A 6,571-nucleotide genomic window follows, 5' to 3' on the forward strand; every position below is an offset into this window, starting at 1 on the left:
TGTTTTTAATAAATGTAATGTTATTAGAGGTCTTTCAGTTTACTAGGGTATTAGCGAGGGTTTATTTGAATGATGATATATTTACAATTTATATACTTGACAATCAGCTTTGCAAATGAAGTGTTGGTTAGAAGAGATGTATAATTATGTGCTGGGAAATCCGTATGTGTTAAACATGGATGAAGCCAGCCTTCCCTTTAAAAGAGCATCTAGCCCTAGCCAGGCCATAATTAGAACCAAAGTTTGGGAGCATTTTCAGGAGCATTTTGGGAATCTTCCTTTAGGGGTGATGATTCCTGATTCCAACCATAGTGGCCAGATGTCTGTAACTGCTGGAAGCCCGGTTTAAATTACCTGTTTTCTATGAGCCTCATTTTTTGGAAGGATGGATCAAATTAATCATATTATTAAAACAATGGCGGGGAAACCGATGGCTGCAAGCACAGGGCATTGGTCCAGGGAGAATTAGATAATTAATTGCAGTTGCTGTAAACTAACGTGGGCACACCTGCTAAACTGGGGAAGCCAGAGCAATATTTGCTTTGACACATTTTTGTGGGAGAATGCTTGGAAAACAGAGGATATTGTAATGTTACCAGCTGATGTAGCTTTAAGTCTGAATTGTCCACAAATGGATTGAATTTCCCTGAGCTGTTAATACATGAGACTTATGTGTATCCAATTAGGGCTATTAAAAGCAAGAACGTTGCGGATAATATTTCCAGAGTTAATTAATTGACATAGTATCACTTGGAGAATGCCTCCCCAGAAGCACTCTCAACTAGCCTCTACCAGCTATGATTTATAACAAGTTGGCCTGCTGATGTGGAAATTCAAAAAAAAATGAACTGCTGCTGTAAGCTTATTCTTTAGCAATGAAATTAGACTATAATTCTACATGATTTGCTAGGAATGAAGTAACGAAATATTTCTCTTTAAATAATGGTGTTGTTTTAGACTCTTGTAAGGATTTTCAAGTCGAAGCCCAAAGGATGTCTGTGATGATTACTCAAATCACAAGCAGTGAGTAGCCTCTCTCAGCTTATTAATTTCAATGGTTACTGGGAAGAAATAAAAAGTCACAAAGACAAAAAAGGGCTCACAAATCTGCAATGTTTTTCAGCACGAAAGGGGTGAGGGTGGGGATTCTGTGCATTGCTAAATACCAAGAACATGTACTAAGAGACCATGTATTGGGAAATACTTGAAAAAGCCTGAAACAGGAACGGTTGCTCATTATAGTATGGTGGGGTGAGGAACAGGTTTCTTTTTAACCCAACAAGAGGCCTGAGGGAAAGCCACCAAGATATCCAGGGGGTGTTCTGACCAGCAAGGAGAATTTTATTCATAGTTACAGCTTTGAGCTCTAAGATTTGCTTTTTTTTTTTTTTTTAAGATTTTTATGTAGCAAAACCTGTTGTATGCATTTATGGTTAAGAAGGACCTTTCCTGAATGTGCAGATGAAAACTGTTAGGCAAAATAGCAACCTGGTCTAGTGGGAGGTGTCCCTGCCCATGGCAGGGGGTTGGAACTAGATGGGGAACTAGATGGTCTTCTATCAGTTCTATGATCTTTAAGGTCCCTTCCAACCCAAGCTGCTCCATAATTCTGTGATTCTATGAAAGCTCTATGTGTAAAACATACCAGCCACAAAAGACAGGCTTGTAATGGGTTCTGCATATAATATGTCATCTGAGTAATGAAAGGGGATTAGAATACTTATTCAGACAAATATAAAATGAAGAGGGAAATAAATCATTTATGTAGTTGGTAGTAGCTAAGACAGCATGCTAAATTTTACAACTTAAGAACAGAAGATCACGTCCAAATTTATTACTCATTAAAATAATTCTAAAATAATTATAATCACACCGTTCTATTATTTACCATGGTGTTTCAGTACATAATTTAAGTACTCTTTGCATTTTGGCAGCCCTCATGCTTTATCCAAGCATGGTGACCAGCATCTACGAGACTGAGAATTAATTCAAGGCCTAATTCAAGGTGTATAGCAGGAAGATACAGACACAGGGTTACACAGCTTCACTTTGTGCATAGCTGGGCTGGGTTTAGAGCAAAAACTAAGAGGTGAGCAGGGTAAGCCAAGAGAAAAACAATCCTCAGAAAAATTAATTAGAAAAATTCTGGTCAGCTGTGTGTGTTACCTCATAAAACTGGCAAAGAAAAACAGAGAAGTAAAGGTGTAACTAACATGTAGTTATTTAGTGTTTACAATACAACAAAGGCATGAACAGAAAGGTTCAGCGACTACTTTAATCTTTCATTTAAAAATTTAGTAAGCCCTAAGTGTATTCTAGGTGTATAGGTTATGATTTAATTTGCATTATTAACTACTGATTGAATAGAGATAAATTTAGTAATAGAAATTAATCGTGATGTGACATTATCAAAATCTGACAACTGCTACAGGACCAAAGTTGTCACCAACAGAACTGAACACTGGAGTTGTATTAAAATTTCCTTCAAAGGAAGGTTGCTTATCAGTGCATAATATGGCTGCCAGCCCAGTAAGGAGGGTTTCTCCCAACCCTGTTGGTGTGCACTTATTTTGCAGAAATTCAGGTCAAGAATATTTAGAGGTGGGATGTTTGCTTAATATCAGGGAGTTTCATTGTAAGCGGGTACATGTGTTACCCAGAAAGGCTGTAGGAAAACTTCCTGGTTAGGAAGGAAAATGGAAATGTGTGGTTTTTGTAAGCTCACTGGAATTACTTTTAGCTAGTCGTGAAGACAAGGTAACACGAAAAGATAGGGATGTTTTAGGTTTTGTGGAAGCCATTTGTAGAGCAACAAGACATTAATTGCTTTGACTAAGAGTTAATTACAAAGGGAGGAGCCAAAATAGAGAAAGCAAGACCTAAACAGCATATTTAGGAGGACAGTTCTTTTAAACCCTCCTAAGGGTGACACTTCTAGAGTGCCCACCACAGCACTGCTGCCTGGCTGTGTTGGGGTAACCCAGACAAACAACTGCTTTGCTTATAGCAATAAAGAAAATTACCTCCATATTTCACTATTTCATATTTTACTTTTACTTTATTTTTCACTTTTCACTCGTGTTTCTGTAATGATTTTTACATGATGGGTCAAAAACAAAGCTGGCAAAGGCAAGAGGTGTTAATTGGCCCCTGTTTTATCTATGCAGCCATTAAAGAAGATCACAACTGGAAGCCCTGGCCCAAGAGCTTAAATCTGGTTACTAGTCTTCTAACATAATTTTAGTGTTGACAGTCTGTAGGAAAATCTCCAAAAAATCTCATTTTACAACCTCAGAAGGAGGTGCACAGTATGGTACGCCTGCACCCTAGTGACACTTCTGTTACTACTAGCAAAAACGTTCTGAGCCCTTGTGCAGAGGGCACATACACCAACACACACAAGGTGCAGAAGCAGGAAGAAGAATACAGCGTAAAGGGTCCTGTGGAGTTTTGTCCCATGAGAAACAAGAGCAGGCTTGCACTATGTACCCTCAGAGCATGATGCAGGCTGTTATTGAACGCCTGCAGCAGAAACCACCTGGAAGATCTTCCAAAGCAACCTTCCAAAGCCCCAAGGAGGGAGTGGAAGCAGTCTTTTTCTGTCTTAGTGTGAATCTCATCGATGTATAAGGTACTTAATTGCAAAAGGTGTGTTAAACATCTAACACAGAGTTAGGTGTGCTGTATCGATCATAGCTTCTGCACAAATAACTCTTGCTACTGCTTCAGGAAGTAAATCCACCGGATTTACACTTTTATAGGATTCCCATTAAGTCCTGTGCTGTTTACATTGGCTTTATATTTAAGGACCTTATGTAGGCCTAAATCAGATTTCTGGAATTTAGAGAGGGATTGCATGTCTCAGCTGTAGTGAAATTTAACCCTGAGCCAAAACTTTGAGGGCAGTCAGTGATCAGCCGAGCACGGGCTTCACCCCATTAGCTAAGTGATGTCAGAAAATTGCCCCTGCCCTTCTCCCAGAAGAAGCTGTCTAAGCTGCTTCTGTTGCATTGAATTGCTTTAATTGATTTTGCCCATCTAGACGATGTTGAAATCAACACACAAGCACGGCCTTCATGGCTTAATTGGCAAAAGCCTGTGAATACGTTTGTAGTGTTTTAATGATTATGAGTTGTTCCTGTAGAGAATCAATTGCATCCGATATTTTCAGCTGTGACTAGGATGCTCAGTTCCATTTCTTTTTCACTTTACTTCCCAGCAGAGAAAAACTCTTCTGCTCTTTTGTTTATATAGAAGAGCATCCTACGTTCTCAGTCAATACTTCATCCACTCAGCAAGGGAAGTGCTAAATTTGTGCTTTGAGCTCAGCAGGCTTTTCTACTTTAAAAAAAAAAAAAATCGTTTTCTTCTTATTTCCACAGGCTGACATTGGCATGACCTTAGATGCAGCAGCCCAAGAGCTTTGCTGGTGTACTCTTCCTGGTACGTAAAACAAGAGATGTGAGAGCATCCAAGCTGCCTGTGCAGGACAAGCCGTGCATCTGGCAAACACTCCTGAGCCCTCATTCCTCCTTTGCTCAAGCTGAGGTCAACAAGTGTGTTCAAGGTTAAAAAAATAAAAAAGCTGTTTGAGAACATATGTGCCCGCTGCGTGGGGAGGCCACCATGCCGTTAGGAGGTGACTCGCCAGGTTACGGAGGTCAGCTACCAAACACCACGCCTGGCACAGCACCAGCGCCCGGGAGGGGGATCCGACCGGCCTGGGCACGGCGCCACACTAACAGATGGGCACGTGTGCAAGCATCCAAGCAGCTGAAGGCAGGGTACCTGTTTTGGGATGCAGCTGCAGGAAAGCTATGAGCTGAATTCTGCGCTCTCATTTATGCCTGCTTTGGGGACGCTTGCAATGTCAGAGTTCTCCAAAAATGCACAAACTCTGCACAAACTCTTCCCATGGGAGAGGATCGCAGTACTGGGCGCATCCTCACGGCCATGTTCAACGCTAGCCCCTTGCCGCCCTGCGCCCCGTGGGCGGTGCAGCTGGGCAGCAGGGGATGGGTGGGTTTGTGGTCTGCGCCGTGAGCATCTTGGGTCCCAGCACAGGAGAAGGGCCTGCAAATCTGTGAGAAACCCTGGCCATGGAGCAGGGAAATCGGAACAAGCTCAGTGAGGATCTTGCTTTATGCGTGGGGTCTGATTTAAAAAATCCAGCTTGGCACAGATCACATCTCCAGGCTCATGCAAAGCCAGAGCAAGAATTTATCACTAGAGACAACCCCCGTGCACAGCTGCCTTCTCTTCTCCCAGGCCTCCTCCAGCTGCTGAGATGTCCTTACTGCCACGACAGATGTGCAGCGTGCCCTTCTTTGGCCTCTTTACTTATCCAGCTTCCACGACTGCATGATACTACCACGTTCAGAGGGACAGCAATACTGGGAAACAGTTAAATGCAGTTGCAGCTGCTTGTAGCAACACTGCAGCTGAAAACTGCAGCACCTCATGACCAGAGGACTCTTCTGCTGGTCAGGGAGCCTCCTCACTGAGTACAGCTCACTGCTACCAGCCTGCATCCCTCCAGGTCCCCCCCAACCACATCTGTGCACACAACAGAACAAACATAAGCCAGGAGCTTCACAGCCTTTTTGGATTATCAAATGAAAGCAGCTTTCACAGCACGGTTGTCATTGCAGAATGTATGTTTAAAGGTGTGTAACAGCTTAGAGAGGAAAAGAGCACTGCAAAATGTGCCTTTAGGTATCCAAAAGTCTGTTTTTCCAAGTGTAAATTGTGCTGCCTCTGTAACAAAATGCAGAGATGATCCTTTCAGTCCTCAGATGGCTGATGAAGATGCCTGTGCTGAGGCACTCTCTGGAGGCATCTCTCATTGTGCACTGATGATGGATGGTCCCAAATGACTGGTGTGTGCTTAGGCTGCATCTGAAGAGAGGCATGGGAGCACCTCCATGGGCCAGGGTCCAGCTGCATAGCTACTTGCGGCAGGTGAAGGCATCATGGTACATTTTGGACAGGTCCCCGACTGAGCTGGCTGGGAGACAAGGAGTCTGGGAGCATGAGATCATCCATCCATGACTTGGTTATCTGTAACATGGGACATGGCAAATTCTTCCTCAAGCATGCAGCTCACACTGACCTAGACTTGCTAAGCCATCCAGGTGAACCACGCAGGTGGCAGATCACACCCGTGTCCAAAATCAGCCTTGATGGCTTCCTGGTGCTTCATTCAAAGCACCTGAGGCTGCAGAATGGAATCAAGACTGTTGTACTGCGTCTTTGAGGACATCCACCTGAGAAACAGGACCCAAATAAGCAACTTTTCCACTTCAAGTGAGTTCTCCCGAGCAGATAGTACACCTTTGGGCTCAAGAGGTGGAATACTCAGGTGGCCTCAAGTCCTCCTGAGCAATCTCTTAACAAATCTTCTGCTTCAAGTACGTGACGTTAAAAATATCAACCCCCTCAGCAAGTTCCTGTTAAAAGCGAAAAAATGTGGCCTATTACATCCAATTGTATGGAATCCCCAATGTGTTTCACCAGCAGAGCAGTTGATCAGTGACACCTTGAGGCTGACTTCATAAAATACAGTTGAGTT

The 6,571-nt window shown here is 43.0% G+C and overlaps 1 long non-coding RNA gene across 1 annotated transcript; it reads left to right on the plus strand.

Moving 5' to 3' along the window:
• Positions 1-438: 438 nt before the first annotated feature.
• Positions 439-5,160, plus strand: LOC308192056. Its single transcript, XR_013948521.1, has 3 exons — positions 439-856; positions 958-1,023; positions 4,383-5,160. It is a non-coding gene; the product is annotated as an uncharacterized lncRNA (long non-coding RNA).
• Positions 5,161-6,571: the final 1,411 nt, after the last annotated feature.

This window comes from Anser brachyrhynchus (genome assembly GCF_964034855.1).
Source record: "Anser brachyrhynchus genome assembly, chromosome: 3".
In the NCBI taxonomy this organism is placed as follows: Eukaryota; Metazoa; Chordata; class Aves; order Anseriformes; family Anatidae; genus Anser; species Anser brachyrhynchus.